The following is an 18750-nucleotide window of genomic DNA, read 5'->3' on the forward strand; positions in this document are numbered from 1 at the left end:
GGAGAGGTCATTCAGACTGTTCGATGGATATTAAAGTCAGTGTGCACCTGCAAGAACTGCACATTGACTCTGACAGTTATCTTGTACTATCTTTCAAAGAATGTGAGAGAATGAGACGAATGTCTACAAATGGAAAAATTTATCTTGCCTGCATCAAACATTCAACATCCATACCTGTGCAACTTGATAAAGTCTGGTCATTAACACTGAACAAGATGAGCTTGGAGATGTTAACTAAACAAAACATAGCTGATGTTTAAGTGAACACTGAATTTCCAAATATTGCAAGTGGAATGATTGTCAATGAGGTTGGTGCCCGCAGAGATATATTTAAAAAGGAAGGGTCATATTGTTCAAGAACTTAACAGAAAATTGGAGAAAGTTGACCTTTGTGTTGTGCCACACACTGGCGTGACAAAGGACCCCCTCAGCACAGCACCTAGCCTGAGTGAGTCCCGAGGGTGGCCCCATCTATGTTCTTTGCTGGTGGTGCGCCTCCAGTTTTGTTGTGCAACTGGTGCCACATGTTGAGTGGACTGTTCGAAATGGTTTCAATCATGTCATTGTACCCTCAAATGACACAGATGTTATAATTGTGCTACTTAGATTTGTTGCAATGTTTATAAGTCAAGGATTGTCAGAGATGAATGCATTATGGAACACGCAAGAAAAGACACTTCTCACTTCATATTCTGTACAAGAAATCTGACCCAGAGATGCCCAGTGTTCTTATCAAGGCACATATTCTTAATGGTGATGATGCTATGAGCAACATTGGAACAAAGCTTGGAGCTTTAACTGATGAACCTGTGAAATTTCTAAAAGGATTTGTTAAGACAGAAGAATGTGCCTTTAAAGATGTAGAAAAATACTCTGTGCACATGTGGAAAATTAGTTCTGACTGTCACACATTTGATGAGCTTCGGTACAGTGAGTTCAAGAGATCAGTCCCGCTAAGTGACCTTCCACTAATGTCATATTTTATGCGTGGGCACGTTAAAAGAGAGTTCTATATGATCCGAAGATGTGTAAATGTTTTGGATCAAGCATATGTAGAGAAAGATATGTGTCAATTTGGTTGGGAAGATATTGATAGGGTGCTAGAATGTAAAACAATTCTAGTCCCTATTCACAGAACTTACATACAACTTGCAAAACCTGTGCTACAAAAAGATAGCCCTGTTGATATGCTCTTCTCGAATGTTCAACATTCTGCAAATGTACCACAAGCAATTGCTGAAAGAAATAAATGAAGTGAACTTTGAAAATGTGTCTAAAGCAGGAGTGATAAACATTATTTTTTCATATTTAGATCATAAACATTGTTTGGCGTATACTTGGATTAAAAAACATTATTATTTGTTTCATGTCTCTATATATCTCTTCTTCCTCTATTATAGTGGCCATTTTGGAAAATGGCAGAATGGTTGCTCTGATGAGTTATTTCTGTCTCTATAAGACTAAATGACCCCAAAACCTTTGTTTTTACACCAAAATGAAGTATATAGGTCTCATGGATCCTGAAATATTACATCACTCAAACACATCTGCCTTTTTTTAAAAAGTCATCCAGTAAAATTTGGACTGGATCAGCAATGTCTACCCAGGCTAAATTACTTCTCTAATAATACAAAAACACAAATCAAAAATGAAAACCTCTAGACAACATTTTTTTTACAAAGGTATGTCAGGGGGCTGGGATTATAACTTCATTGTCTGTCTCTTCCCCAAGGTCCTGACAAGATGAGTGTACACCAAAGCTTATATTAAAAGAAGATCATTGATCACAGCAGTCAGGAAATACTGGGACACCAAGTGATTTACTGAAATTATATGAAATGCATATTGGTTAATCAATTGCTTAAAAGACAGCAAAACCAAAGGCTATTGGAAATAACTCCCCCGACATGAAGCTTATACTGAGAAACTATTGTCTGGGAAGTAGCCCATGATGCAGACTGCACAAATATCTCATAGTGAAGCACCCTTGAAAAGAGCCCATGAGGAAGAAACCCCTCTAGTGGAGCGCCCGTGCTCCACCTACTCTAAGAAGACACCTATTGCCTAGGAGGTTAACATCTATTGCCCGAACCAAAATACATTTTAAAAATCTACTTTACAAAGTGAAGAGGTTCTATCCAAATAAACAGTCAGGGCTCCGGCCACGTCCAGATTATGTCATAAAACCTCCCTCTCCAAAGAAGGAGAGGGGAAAGAAAGAAGGTAAAACAACGTATTGGGAAAGCTAGAAAGGAGGAGACACTTTGGATTGAAAATAAGGCTCTGGACGGAGAACAACCTTAAATGTAAAAATCTTGAGAAATCGTTTGTGGTAATTGAGATCACCCATTTACCCCAAACTACTGCCAGAGGAAATAGCCATGAGGCAAAAAAACCTTCAAAGTCAGACATTTTAGTGGAACCGAAAAGAGGGGTTCAAAGGGAGGACCCTGAAGAAAGGAAAGTAGAAGAGGAAGATCCCAAGGAGAATTAGGCGCATGAACCACTGCTCTCCGCAAGTGAAAGAAGCAGTCTAGAAACCAGAGATTCAAACTAACAGAAGGCCTGAAGTGGTAAGGAAGACTATGAAGCAGATATGTATCTTCCATTTAAATGTGCATTAATAATCTACCCTGTGTTAATAGCTTGCTATTACTTTAGGAAAACAACCCAGGAGCCTTTAATGTTTTAATCGGTTTTTTTCAAAGGAGAGAGCATGTGGCCTTTTGTTAGCGCGATGATGGGAAAGAACTAAAAGCTTTTTTACTGAGTGTTACAATGCGTTGAATCATGGGCACATGTTTGGTACTCATAATAATTAACCCAAAGTCTAAAAGAAACGCACCCAATTCCAAAGTAAATGTCAGTATCAGTTTTAAGTTATTTCTGCACAAATATCACTTACTTGTCACAATATCCATTAGAGGGAACCTCGGTGAAACTATGCTTGGGTGTAATAATTGCTCCGTGCACGGGCACCAGTGCCCCAAACATCACATCTCCCTCCTTGGAATACGCTTGTAGAATTTGGGAAGCCAGCTTGCAGCCTTTCTCGCTGGCAGCAGAAAAAGTTGACAGGAGCAAGAATAAGTGTATCGGCAGCAGAGGACTCATTCTTAATTCAGATGTAGATCTCACAAGATATTTTGTCACCGACACTGATCTTTGTGGCACACAAAGCTGATTTTTCAGTACCGAATAGAAAAATAGTATAATTCCCTGCCACAGAGCTTTACAAATAACCCTGCGTGCTAGGTTACACAAAACTCGAACATTAGTCATTTACTTTTATGATCAAAGAATAAGCCGAACATAAAAGGTATTCATCTTGTACCCCTACTAATATCTTGACTCTTGGTCAGATGTTTAAGACTCATTATTATTATTTAACTTTACACAACATAGTAAAAAGTATCTACACTTTTAGAGAGTAATGTTTACTCCTTGCTTGCAGATTCTTTTCGGCTGAAAGGAGAGAATATGCCAAATATCGTTAATATGATGCCTGGATGTGAATAGACCTCTGATTGAGCTGTCTCTGATTATTATAGGAAGAGCCAGCCTCCAGAGGATCATACCAAAATCTACAATCAGAAACAATGCATAATACCCTGTTCTAAAAATATACTTAGTTGATGACATACATCATACTAATTATATGTATTCAAAGTAATTATACCCATTCCATAATGACACACAATTTTTCAGGTCAACCATGTAATACTCTGAGGTTGCAATAAAAAAAATTGAAAATGAGTGCTGTCAGAGCCTTCTGAGCATTGGTGCAACAATCCTTGTATGCAACAAATTGACTTTCCTGGACCTTAACAAATGATCCATACAATATTGGCTTTCACCAAAATCCTCATATGTACCAAATGGATTCCCCTCGACCTAACAAATGTGCTACACAATTTTTTCCACGACAATTATGGGTCTGGACATTAATAAGAGGGATGTGAGATTGCGATGTACTCAAAAGTTCTTCTGAAGTACATGATAAAGCAGAAGGAAATCAGACTATAAGATTCTCGCTGGGGAATTGTAACATGGCACATCCTAAGACTGCACTCCCATGTAAATGCTAAATAGGCTTGTCCATGCAGGACACATTAACGTGGCACTTGGCAAACATAGCACCGCACAAGAAGCCACATTCAATGCAGCTCATGAATATAAACAAAATCGGTCATGCCGACTGAATTAGGAAGATGTTGAATGATTCCAGGAACAAACTTGGGACAGAACATCTTTTTTCTGAAGTGCACATGATCTCATTTTTCTCATTGGTTTAATGTTCTGTGAAATATAAAGAGGGAAAAAGTCACACATGGGGTTTTGTACTTTGAATGCATGTGGTGCAAATAAAAGGACTATTACTACAACTCTAGACAAACACCTGTTTATATCTGCACTGTTGTGCTGACTGGTGATGTTGTACAGACTAATAATGTACTACCGGTAGCGGTGTACTGGCTGTGGTGGTCTTAGTTCCAGCACTGCTAGGCGCAGGGGTGGAAAATGAGGTCTCATAGACCAAGGTTCTGTTCAAAATCCACTTCTTGAACTTTGTGAAATCAGCAACTAAATAGAGCAGAGAAGTAGAGTTGAATATCTGTACATGGATCTTACATGTGCAACTTCAGCAGACAACTGTCTTATGGCCTTTCATTCTATAAAGTGACGGAGCAGTGCCTCAGACATACGCAGAGCTTTGTAGTTCCTTCCTCTCTAAATTATGCTGCCCTCATGTCCATCAGGCCATGCAGAACATTAACTAAAGGGATGGTGCTGACACCACAATCTCCTAAAACAATCCACAAAGATTTCTCCCCATTGGTCATATGGACCTTTGTTGGTTGACGTAAAGCATTGAAAGGAAGAAAACATCAACACAACATTTCTAGCTTGTGAAGCCAATGTGTCTCAACAATAAGGACCCTTAATCCCCACATATAGTTAAATTGAGTTTATTTTAGGTTATTAGTCATTCCAATATATAAGCATACTAAGAATAAGTTCAAAGATACAACAATACAACTAGTCATAAAACGTGATATACAGAATAGTTAAAGCAGAAATAATGTAACATATTGAAGAAAATAGGTGTTCCATAAAGAAAAGTCCCTTCTCATTGCTAAGCTTAGAATGACCATAGGATGATCTGAAAAAAGGTTCTATTTAGGGTGCATAGAAGGTATAAGCATAGCATAGACTTCTGTAGAAGTCTAGAAGAAAAGGAAATAAGTGTCCAGCATAAAGCGTCACACCTGCAAGATTAAGATAAGAAGAGAGGTCTGTATCTCTTTAAGTCTAAAGGGCATCTCCTCCAAATAACTGTGAAAACCAATTAAAACAACAGACGTTTTAGAAAGAATCTTATGTTTTCCAACACCAACAAAAACCAATCAATAATCTCTTGAGAGGAGCATCTGCAACATACCTTAAGCTTCCCATCACATCAAAACTGAGACTGTAACTGCAATCTTGAACATCTCAGGGTCCTGGTACATGATGGAAAGAAGGCTTCTTCTGACCATTAAGTCTCCACGCTCATTGCCAAGTTCTTTCCTTCAGGCCTCACTATCAGCAGTCTAATACAAACAATACTTTCTCTAGCTAATGAAAATCATAGGAATACACCTGCAAAAGAAAGGAAGTACACACTGGCATAGCTAAATGCATTTCAACTGGTCCTACCATTAAGGCTAAGTTGAGTTGGCTGTAAAACACAAATTTGAAAACCGGGCAGAGCTTACTGAGACAAGAAGTCAGTGGTGCCTTGAATCCACTCCATGCTGGTCACCCTTGACCCTTCAACATCCACCACTCCCTGGACAGCGGCTACCCTGGCGGAGGAGGCCCACAAAGAGGGCATCACTTTGCATCATCTGGGTGACCTCCGATGCTGAAATGCATTCCATGAAATGCATTGAGCCCCTTTATCTATCCATGACTGCCCAGTCCATGTAATGGCTGGCTGAAGACGAGGCATGGGCTCGAGTGACATGGAGGGGCAGCAGGCCCTGTGGTGCTCACCTGAGCAGGATTGGGCTCACTCCCAGGGAGACGAAGACAGCACACAAGATGTGCTCCCGGAGGCAACCCAGGAACCAGCAGCCAGCTATTGCGAGCAACCCACCGGGGCCCAGGAGTGCTACTGTGTCACCCTATGGCGCACCCATACCAGGATGCTCGGCTGCTGCTTTGCTCCTCAGGGAGGCAGGCCCCCTTCTGCTTTCTCACTGGGCGCTGTCTGCATGGCAAACATCGGGGACAGTGCAGAATTCCTGCTGGTGTCATGGGGCTGGGAGCTGCCATGGAGGATAGTACCCCCATGGGACCCAAGGCCTTTCCCTGCAGGCTGAGACCAAGAAGTGACACGAATCAGCTTGGATGACCCAGGCAGCACTCAGAGAAGAGTGCAAGGGCCCAAAATTTAGAGGCCCAACCTCCCCCTTCTCTATGAACATACCCGGAACAGCGGCACAGGCTGGATTGGAATGGGCCACCTACAGCCCCATGGCCAGGCTTCCTGTGGCTGAATGCTGACATGAAAGAGAGAGCGCCCATTACGGGGACCACACCAGAGCCTCTGGGTGACCATGATGTGGTCGGTGAACTCTGGAATGCCTGGTTAACCTGGGTAGCAGATTGAACTGTGGGTCTGTTGTAGGGGTTGTTCACTTGCCACTTGGTCCTCGCCACAGACTCCCTGGTTCCCACATTATCTGGACACTTTCTTTCACGTGGAAGGCTGCACCATTTCTTGCACGAATCGACTCAAGGGAGAGCTGGAGCACTAACACATCAGAGGTCCTTACATTGACTAGGTACCACTATTGGGGGCATTGGGGAGCCTCTTGTTGCCTCTTTTCCTCTATGAGCCTGATCGCCCCCTGTGGAGGCCCACACAGAGCCTGGACTGCTCGTGCCCCCCTCTGGCTGTGTCTTAATTGCACTAGTGGTGTGAGGCGGGTCCTAATCACAGAGTTGTGCTACATCCAACGGAAGGACCCAGCCAAGTCTCTGATTAGAGTACGGCAGGTGCTGCCTTCCACCACATGGTGCATACTACCTCTGAACGGCCTGGGTAACACAGGATACTCCTTTGGTTAAACTGGCGGATTGAACTTCCACCTCCCTGGACTGCACGTGCCACCCCGATACAAGGTTGTACAGAGGAGTACAAGGGACAAGCGGGTCCATAGACAGCAACAGCCCTTTCGAAACACACTACCCTCCCTCCAGGAGACCACTATCGTGACACCGCTGCTGCTCCCTCGGGCTTTAATTGGACTGTTCGACTCCCAGATGGTGTGGCATGGAGGGGGCACTTCTGAGACAAGAGGGAGATCAGATGTGGAGATCACTGACCAGATCGACCAGACAGCACCATGGCTGACCTACTCCCAACCCAAATGGATTTGAAACTCGATAAAATTCTAGCAACCATCACTGAGACCAGGCAAGACATACGCAATAGAGTCAATGCAGTGGCCTTGGAGGTGGGACTGCAGCGTGATGACTAGAAAAACTTCAATGCCTATGTTACTCATGTAGAAAGTGCGTTAGATGAACTTTGTCCCACAGTGTCTGACCTAGAAGGACAGCTGCGATCCCTAACAGCCAAGGTCCAGGTGCTGGAAAACAGGGCGGAAGATGCTGAAGGAAATTCCCACTGTAAAAATCTCGGAATAGTGGGCTTCCCCAAAGGTAGCAGAGGGCTCAGACCGGTGCACTTCCTCAAGTTGTTGTTTGTGCAAACAGTGGCACCTGTGCATCTATCAGCCCACTAGTGGAACGTGCCCATCGAGTGCTAGTGAGGCGACTGCCACCAGGGGCTCCCCCCAGCCAGGTGGTGGCCAGACTTATGAACTACAAAGACAAAGCAACCATTTTATGGGCAGCTTGGAGATGATCCTATATGAAAATGCAAAAATATTCTAATTCCTTGACTATACCCTGGCAGTGCAGTGGAGCAGGGCCTCCTGGTTTGGGGTGAAGAAGCAATTGAGACAAGCGGATTAACTTATTCATTGTTGTTTCCAACCAAGTTGAAGGTTATTGTAAACAAGCCCAGCTATTTCTCCACTGAGCTATTGGGTGGAATACACCAATAGGAGTCTTCTACTCCATTCACACTGATGCCAAGATTCCAGATGAACAATGTCCGATGGCATGGTAAGCCCCAGAACTGTGACACCGGGGACCACAGAGTACGTTGCAACCATACTACGGCCCATGCCCGAATGGAACAGATACAGGATCTGTCAACTGCAAATACCATGCAGGCTGAGCAGCATTCCCCGCCGCCTCAGACCCTCAGGGTCATGCACTATGTTGGAGGCTAGTTATTAGTAGAGGCAAGTACCCCCAAAACAATGTTAGATCTAGTCAAGATCTGAAAACATTAGCCCCCTGGCTCAACTACTGGCAGCTTGGCAATGAGCAGGCAGGCTTAACCTATGAGACAAGCATGCAAAGCATTTAAATACACCAACACCCTAAATAGGTAAGACACAACACACAATAAAAATGCCACCCAATTTAGAAAAATAGTGAATATTTTTACCTTTAAAATGACACCAAAACAACAAAAATATAATATAGGGAACTGAGTTATGAATTTTATGATTTAATACATTTTTAAAGATTAAATAAAGAAATGTGCTTTCTAGTGCTTAGCAATCAATAATGCTAAACTAGGGACATCTGGTCGCGCATGACTAGTACAAAGTCAAAGTTTGAGGCCAACCACGATGGATCCCTGCACAGAAACACGGGGCAAGAGGCCTCTGTAAAAAGTTTACCTTCGCACTTAAAAAGGTTTTGGGAGCTTTTCTCTCTTGACGACATGCGGTCCTCCTCGGCAAGCCGATTTCAATATGAAGTCTCAGACTGCTTTTCACAAGTCCTCGCTCAAATCCTGGAAGGCTGGAGCACTGGAGCTTTTAGTGGGATGAACCTGAAATCCTGGCTGGGTCACATCAGTCTACTTATGGAGCTTTTTTCAAAAGTTGCTCAGCACTTTTGGAACTTCTTCCTGAAGTGCCTCTCGAGGGTTCAAAGTGTCCAAAAAACAAATCCAAGTGTCTAGAAGCTCTAAGATGGTCCTTGGAAGTTTAGGACTAAAATTTCCACAATGCACCTGGTCAAATCCTTAAAAATCCACTGGACATACTCCAGGCTGTGGGCTTTTGTGATAGATTGTGCAGGCAAGCTCTGTTGATCCATTGTTTTCAGGGAGTCTACTCCTCACTCCCTTTTGAAGCAAAACAAAGTCTTTAGGGCTGTTGTTCCAGTGTGCAACAGGAGCAGTACATCAGTTTGCAGTCATTGGAGAAGCAGACCAGGGTTCCAGCAGGGCAGTCCTTTTTCTTCTTTTGTTTTCAGCAGCAGGTCTGAGTTGCAATGCAGCTCAACCACATTTATTCGATCATCTTGGGAGGCAAGCAGGGGGTCGCCCCTGTCCAATGAGCTGCAGAGTGCCACCCAAAAGCATGATAGCTTCCTCCAAAGTGTGGCATTTTCTTGTCCTACTACGCACTGCACTTTAAAATTCCATAATAGACAATTTTCCTCCAGAGGAGCAAGACCTGGTTAAACCAACCTACTGGTGTGGCTCATTTCCATTAACACTCCCCTTCTGGACATCTGCAAATTCCTTTCCAGGGCTCGCTATCTGTGGGGTACAGGGTGAGAGGGCAGGCCTAGCTGGCATTACTTTCTATTCTGCTTCCTTTGAAGAACCAGTTTGATTTACCCAGTCCCCTTCCTGACCTGGTCCCTACAGCTTCAGACCACCCCTCATCAGATGACCTCTGCTCAGTACAAGGCCATTTATCAATCAATCAATCAGGCATTTATAGAGCGCGCTACTCACCCGTGAGGCGCTTTGGGGGGGGTTACTGCTGCTCGAAGAGCCAGGTCTTGAGACACTTCCTGAAGGTGAGGTGGTCCTGTGTAGTCCTGAGGTGGACAGGAAGGGAGTTCCATGTCATGGCTGCCAGGTAGGAGAAGGATTTACCTCCGGCGGTGGCTCTGCGGATGCGAGGTTGGTTGAGCGAAGTTGACGGGTGGGAGTGTAGAAGGCGAGGCAACTGTTGAGGTATTCGGGGCCCTTATTGTGGAGGGCCTTGTGTGCGTGGGTGAGGAGCCTGAAGGTGATCCTCTTGTTGACGGGGAGCCAGTGCAGGTGTCTCAGGTGGGCGGATATGTGGCTGTGGCGGGGTATGTCGAGGATGAGGCATGCAGAGGCGTTTTGTATGCGCTGAAGACGTTTCTGAAGTTTTGCGGTGGTTTCTGCATATAGGTCAAAGAGGCCGAGCTAATCTTGCTAAGGCTGACCAATCAAGAGAGGCCACTAGCAGAATGGAATTTGGCTTACAGAAAAAAGTGTTATAGCTTCTATTCTGTATTAGTTATGATAAAAACATCAATTGCACCTTGTTGGATGTCTCATTATCAGTCTTTTGAGTCATTTCATGACACATTTAGCTCCTTTCTAGCAATACTTATGCTTATGGAAAATATTCCCATGTTATCCTATGGAGCTAAGTATCTACAATAAGGGAAAATTAAAGGTGCCATTTTTCTCTCATCAGGGCATGTAAAACATCCATATAATGTTTCTGTTTATAGTTACTTGGCACCCCACCCCTTGGGCACCGAGATATTAAGGGTGACTCATACTTAAAAATAAGATAGATTATCACTTTCAAGTACCTTCAATTCCAAAGTCGAATTTGCACACATCTTACTTTGTAAAGGCAGTCTGCAGGGTAGGGCTGCCTTTAAAAATGACAGCAGGCAACACAGCAGTGCAGGAAATCTGTTGGGCCTCTAAACGTTCCTGCCCTATTATATACTATGGACTAAAAACAAGTTTGAAACCCTCTGGCCCTATCATCCAGTAGGGACTTACAGGAGCCTGCCACTGCCAGTTGTAATTGTACCACTTTACCATATACTTTTTATTCAGAGAACCTGCCCTGGGCTTGTTTAGCAGAGCCCAGGGCACAGTCAGGGTCAGTTACCACCAGTGTGAGTGAGAAACATTGGGGTGAACATGCTAAAAGGATGACTTTCTCACACTCTCTGAGACAGATTTGAGCACCTCAATGGGCAGCATCACTTCAGTCATCCTCTCGAATGTAACTCTGCAAATTGTGGCTACCATGATGTGAAGTTTCCACAGGTAAGGCATATGGACCCCTGGCCCTATCGTGTTGGATGTGGCACCACGAATGGTGGAGAGTGAATAAATGCCTACCTCCTTACTGAGATACTGTGCTGTGGACCGCCATTCCTCCCCCACTGCCCAAGTAGGCCTGGCTGTAACCCGGAACTGGTGCCTGACTTCAGCGAGGCCTCACTCTGACTTCTTGTACTCCTGACTTTTGCTGGGGAATAATGGGTTGCCTCTACCCACAACCTTACAGCTGTATATGGCTTATGTACTTACTGGCTGTGCCTCGCCAGGGCCCGGCACATCCACCAACCCCCAAATGCTCTCCTGATTAGATGTTCTATTTCCCAATACTTTTCCTGGAGAATCCCAGCCATGGGTCTGTTTGTTGCTTGTTTGGCCAGTTAGAGTATGCTCGGCTGCCCTCGGTTGGGAGTTGAGTGTTCTGTTTTTCTTGTTTGATAAGTCACACAGTGCAGTTTGGATAAGCCTTGAGTGCTGCCTCTTCCACAAACTAACACATGGGAGCCTTGTTATAGAGCACTCCCTACACCCCCCCCCCTCCTCCCCAAGTAGACTGCAATGACTAAAGTGAGTATACTGACATGGCATGTCCATGGCATGGGGGCAGTGCACATGCCTCATACAATAAAACAATATATCAGAAACCGAGATAGCTTTTTTCCAAGAAACCCACATAGCAGGGGGAGAGGATGTGCCTCTGCTGAAGTGCTGGCGGAGCCAATATTATAGCACCACATGTTCTGGTTTTGCTCGGGGAGGGGGTTATATGGATCAGGCCTGCATAACCTTTTCAATGCATAATTACTGAAATAGACCCTGAGGGGCGATATGTGCTGATGGAGGCACATCTTGTTGGAAGGCCCCTCAGTATCTATGCACCAGATGTGGTACAGCTGGCCTTCCTAGAGCGCTTCTCGATCATCCTTACCTGATGGGCTTACATCCCCTATGTCATCGGTGGAGACTTTAATTGTGTTCTCTGATCCACCGCACTACTAGAGAATATTCCTACTACTCACCACTGCACAACCACCATGCATGCATAGACTGCATACTTTGCCACCCGGCTACTCAACTACAGGCAGTAACCATGGAGTAGCTAAGAAAAATATTCTCATACCACAACACACTCCAATTACACCTAGAATAGAGTGCACCATGCCCTCTGATCCCCATGTAGCGATTGCAGCCAGCCATGCTAGAAGTCCTGATATCCCAGGACACGACACAAGAAGCGATCTCTCAATACCTGATGGAGAACCAGGGCACAACTACCTCTAAGCTGGTGGAATGAGAGGCACTGAAGGTAATGCTTTGGGGCAGGTGCATCCATGCTGTTGTGGGTGTGAGGGTGGACCTACATAGGAACATATGGGGTCCTTGGAATGGTGATGCACATGGACTATATGGTGTGGCCAGTTCTGAAAACAGCCTTGAAGCAGCATCCCCAACTGATCTAACAACTGCGCTGCCTAGACTTCAGGGCCTATCAGACTGAAATGCATGCAGAGGTGAACAAATGTGACCGCCTGTTAGTATGTCTCCTCAAGAGTATGATGCCAGTCACTCCAATCACAATGCTCCAAACAGCCCTCACATAACCTGGTTTCCAGTCAAGCAGACATACACACAACATTTACAACTCACTATTGAACTCTTTATGATCCCCCCCTCCGTAGACCGCCAGTCCCACATGCAAGATTTTCTAGCCAGGGTCACACTACCCCTCATTAGTCCCCTCAACAGGTAGGACTTCAATACACCTATCACAGTACAAAACATTTGAGGAGGCATTAGGGGCATGGCTATGAATAAGACCCCAGACCAGATGCTCTGCCAGTTGAATTGTATAAAGCCTACAAGGACCTAATAACTCCTAAGCTGCTGGTGCTATATCTGACTGCGCTGGAGGAGGGTCAGCTCCCACTGTCACTCTGTGAGTCATTAGTGGTCTCTCTACCTAAGACTGATAAAGACCTACTAGCAGTAACATCATACACCCATTATCTATGCTTGGGACAGATTCTAAGCAAAAGCGTCATTTTGAATATCTTCCATACCTGGTTCACCTGGAGTAGAATGGCATCATCCCCAGTAGGTTCACCACATTTAACAGAGGTAGGCTTCACAGGGTGATGAAGTTGGCCCCTAATTCCTGGCCCTATGTGGCCTGCATACTATAGGAGCAGGGGAAGGCCTTTGATCCAGTGGACTGAGAATACATGTTTCAGACCCTGACATCTGTAGGCATAACTGGCAGCCTCCAGAGACTCATCAAACTCTTTTACATGGAGCCCATTGCCCGTGTTAAAACTGACAAATGCATTTTTTGCCCCATTTCCGGTGAGTAGAGAGACAAGACAGGGTCACCCCTTGTTGCCACTTCTCTTCGCCTTAACGATGGAACCACTGTCACAGAGGCTTTGCCAACAGGGTTAAACATGGCTCACACCATTAGGAGGAGAGAGACATTGTCTCCCTGTATGCTGACGATGCTTTGATCTTTGTTCAAAATATCCAAGAGGGCATATCAGAGATCAAAGACATCCTAATGGAGTTCCGGGCCACCTCAGGCCAAATCATGTGTGTTCTTGATCCATCTGGATCGCCCACCACAGCATATGGTGGTGGACTCGCAATTCCTCTGCTTGGAGTCCCACTTCTTCCAGTATCTAGGTATCAATATTTACCATGCCACACAGGACCTCATGGACAGCAACTTGAACAAGCACCATCACCTCCCTTCACCCTCAAATGGAGTTTTGGAGCACGCTCCCTCTCATGATCCAAGGAAGGGTGTTCCTATCTAAAATGGTGATGCTATACTTTACTTCTTCCATAATCTTGCAGTGCACATACCTTGGAGTACATTCATCACTCTGCATACTATGCTAGTGAGTTTTATCTGGAATAAAGGCAGCCGTTGAGTTACTTTGCATAAACTTCAGCTATCGGTTGACAAGGGGGGGCTTGGGGCCACCAATTTTGAACATTATAGCTTAGCGGTGCAGCTACAATGGCTTGTGGGCCCACAACTGGAGGAGTTGAGTCTGACTGCACACAATGCATTGTATGTGAGGCCTTGTTACCATTTGTGAGAATCGTCAAGATGCCAACAATCTGCTGTGGGTAGGCCAGCCTTCGAAGGAGCTTGCAATTGCTGCCACCTATGCCACAATACTCTCCCCAGAACCCCATCAGCTCTATTGGGCCCTTCCAAGACTTCACTGGGAGAGAGGCTCTGACGGCGTGGGAGGCTGCCGGTGTTGGCACTCTTGGGGCCAGATTTATACTTTTTAATGCAAAATTGCGCTTACGCAGTTTTGCGTAAAAAATGTGAACATGGGCTAACGCCATTGCTTAACGCCACCTGTTCGTCAAATTTATACTTTGACACATGGTGGCGCTAAGAACAGATTAGAGTCATTTTTTTACGCTAACCATTGCACCTTGTCGTAAGGCAAAATGACATTAATGCAGGAAAAATGACTCTAATCATCAAAAAGCAACGCAAATGCAGCAAACAGTGCTAAGGGGCCCCAAAATGGATCCTAAAAGCCAGGAACCAGCCAGGAGGAAACAGAAAAGACCTAGGGGACAGACAAGAAGAAGAGGAAGTATCGCTTCAGGGCAGAGCAGCATGAAATACTGGTCATAGAGGTGACAGAGCACCAGCATCAATTACTTATCACCTCTAAATTGCCAATTGGAAGGAGAGAGGCAATTTGGCAACAAATTATGGACAAGTTCAACAGTGTGGCAGAGGTCAGGAGAACTGTCACCAAGTGTAAGAAATGCAGGCATGACTGCAAGTGCAGGACGAAGGGGAGGATGGCAAGGAACAGGAAGGCAGCACTGCATACCGGAGGTGGTAGTCCAGCACTGCAGGAGGACCTGGATGAGATGGAGGAGATGGTTGCAGCCGTCATCCCAGAGGAGATCATCATAGGAATCGCAGGACAGGACAGCGCAAACTTCCAGGAAACAACATTTATGTAGGGTAAGTTGCATGGGGGACAAAAATGCCTCAATGTAACGTGCAAAAAGGAAGAGGTACATACCTACTATACAATACATGTCAGCCCTGGAAATCAGGCAGTGGAAAGGTCAAAGGGGCACAGCACGGGTGCATGGGCTGTGCAGGGGCATCCAGGGGCACAGCACAACACGACACCAACAACCTTTGCATGGGGCTTCACCGCCATGCCAAGGCTGCTGGAAATGGGAAAGCAGACCAGGAGGGTAGAGTAGAATTTAAAACTGGGCTGCTGTCACAGGACAGCTGGTATTGTCAGAATGTAAACTAGAGGACAATGCCCAGTCTCAGGCCATTGGCTCAAGCGGCATTTACCATTGATAACAGTTGCCACTACTACCTGTGCTGTGTGTGCTGGTCAATTAGGAAATGGCAGTTAGTTGCCCATGGCACAAACACACTCAAAATGAGGGTTCAGTATGACTACGTGATCAATCCCCATCAATCCCTGTCCAAGTGCAACTCCTGTCACCTGCTCATGTCCATAGACTCAATAAACATCAGGCACTGTCACATACATTATGAAGTACACAACAGTAATCTTATATCCATGCTGCCCATCCCAGGGTCTACCCCTGTGCCTTGTCACAACTGCTGCAATGCCACCATGCAACATTTCAAGTGCCATAGTGCTAAGGCAACAGCATTGAGGGAGGGACATATGTTTGTAGCTAGGGAAACACATCTGCACAGTCATAAGAGGAAATGGAACTCTGCCAGGCCCATCAGTGCAATGCAATGTACACACATACGTTTACATCAACATGATAAACTACCAATGCTGACACCTGTATTGTGTCATGCTAATGCAATAAAGGGTATGGTGCTAGGTCTCAGCACCGTATAGGTGTATGTGAAAAATGATAGACTGGGACAGGACCATATTTTTATGTGTAGTGCATGTGGCAAGGCCTCACCATGTTAATGGAAGCAGAGGGAGGGTCGATTAGGACAAGAAGGTGGCAAGCCACAATTTGGACAGAACCCACACCTAGAGGATGTGACGCAGATAATTCCCCAAACTGCCCACATTACATGTGAAATGGTGGGGCATAGGCCTGAGAGAATGCAAACGTCAATGACAGGAACAATGCATGGAAACAAGATTACAATGTTCCACCAATAGGAAGTCAGTGACGTCACATTACAACTGCCATAACACAGACACACTAATTGTACAATATCTCATTGCAGAGGACGATGGCTCTGCTGTGGATCTGCCTGTCCTGGACTACCCTGATGACATGGATGACCAGCTGACAACCGTCAGCCAGGAAACCCTCCAAGATGTCCTTGGAGCCCTCCAAATTCCACCTCCATCGCAAGGAGGAGCACACATGTAGCAGCCATCCCAGAGGACCCACCCACCACCCCAATTGTACGACCTGCCAGCTCAAACACAGCTGAGGACTCTGATGACACTGGGACCACCTTTGAGAGGACAGTTGTGGGAGTACAGCGGGAGCTGGCCAAGGAGGTGCGGGTGGGAATGCAAACTATGGCAGCCAGCCTTGAAGGGATGCGCAAGTGCATGATGACTTCCTCAGAACAGTCAGCAGCCATACAACTCACCCAATCACAACTGCAAGGAGTCCAACAGTGTGTGAGGGGCCTTACCACTGAAGTGAGGTAGTCGCAACAACACCTGCCCTCCCAATCTTGCAGCTGCATGCATGACAACAAGCTGAACTCCCTAAGGGGCAACATGTCTGTCTACCACAAGGATGTTGCTGCCATACTCAATAATCAGCAGCTCCTCCTTGCTGCAGTTATGCCATATTTAGTTACACAGATGGCAGCTGCCGGGAATTTGGAGTCCACTACTCCAACCACTGAAGTGTGTGTTGCACCCCCCCAAACCCACCACCACCACGAAGGGCAGAGGAGACGACACACACATCAGAGGATGAAGATGTGGAACAGATCACCTTCACCCGTAGGAGTACCCGGTAGCACCAGCAAATGTCACATGGGCACTGTTTTTTTTCATCCTGTGCTTGACTACATGCGGTGTTGCTACAGTTGGTGACATGCACTCATCTCCCACACACTGTTCACTTTACCACTATGGACTGCGATTGTCTCTCAATACCCAATTGGCAATTCATGTTACTCTGCACTGAATGACCTTGCACTTGTGTTGCATCGCAATAGAATGCTTTACGCTAATGGGCTCACAAACCTGGACCATGTAAATATTGCACTATAGCACTTTAAAATAAACAGCACCTACACAACCACTTTGTCTCTGTGTAATGTGACACATATACTTTGCTGGAGATTTGTGATGCATGCAACATGTTAATGGTCACAGAGTGTCAATACCAGAGTACATAAATAATGTGGGCACATATTTATGCACAAGGGTCTGGATTTTTAAATCATCTGTGCTGCCTGTGGCTCATTTCTGAAGTAAAAGCAGCACAAACCTAGGTTTGTGCTGCTGTTGGTTTAAAATATGAGGGAAATGCTGTGTAAAAATAGTATATTTCAGGCCCAAGGTATCTTTAATATTAAATTCAATGCCTCCACATCTCCTACAGGACAATCATTGTGTATGTGATAGTTAACTCAAAACATACATGCCACACCCACAACATACAGCAGGAATGGCTGTGTAAGAGTGTTTGGCCAAGAACGTCAGCTGGGAGAATTTTGTATACTTGACCTTATAAGAAATTGACACTTCTCAGTTTATCAGGGTACACATGAATATCAGGCTGCAGGCAGACGTCCCACAGTGACCAAGATTCCAACACAGGACCCAAATGATGACGGCTTTAAAATCACATCTAACTGTCCAACACATGGGAACCATAGTCACCTTCAGTGGTGGGTGCAATAGATGGCAGATGCATAGAGATGTAGCTTTGTTGTAGCTGCCAATGTGACAGCTCAGTTGGAAGTGGGAATTAACATGTCAAGAGTGGGCTGTGGATGCAGGACGGACTACATAGGCCAACACAAATTTGGCACTGTACACTCATGCAAAGACCCAGATCCCCAAGCATATGACACATGCTGTAAAGGAGTACCTAAAACTGTATTAACTATGTATATGTCACACAGCTATACTAACCCAACCTATCCTAACTATACATTACCCACAACTGGCCCTAACTACCCTATGCTAAACTTCCTTACCACTTTTAGCTAAACACTATAAACATTTACCCCCCAGCCCCCTTATATGACGGGACACATGTAGGACAACATATACTAACCTAAACATATACTAACTAATACTAAACAAATATATATATTTTTGTATTTTAAAAAATGTCTTTTATATATATATATATATATATATATATATATATATATATATATATATATATATATATATATATATATATGTATATATATATATATATATATATATATGTATATAATTTTTTTATTAGGATACACAAAAGCTCCAACATCAACCCCCATCTATCCACAAACTAACATGTAATAATATAACCCCCCACCCCAACCTACTTCTCCGATCTAAACT

Source organism: Pleurodeles waltl, chromosome 7 (genome assembly GCF_031143425.1).
Source record: "Pleurodeles waltl isolate 20211129_DDA chromosome 7, aPleWal1.hap1.20221129, whole genome shotgun sequence".
NCBI lineage: Eukaryota > Metazoa > Chordata > Amphibia > Caudata > Salamandridae > Pleurodeles > Pleurodeles waltl.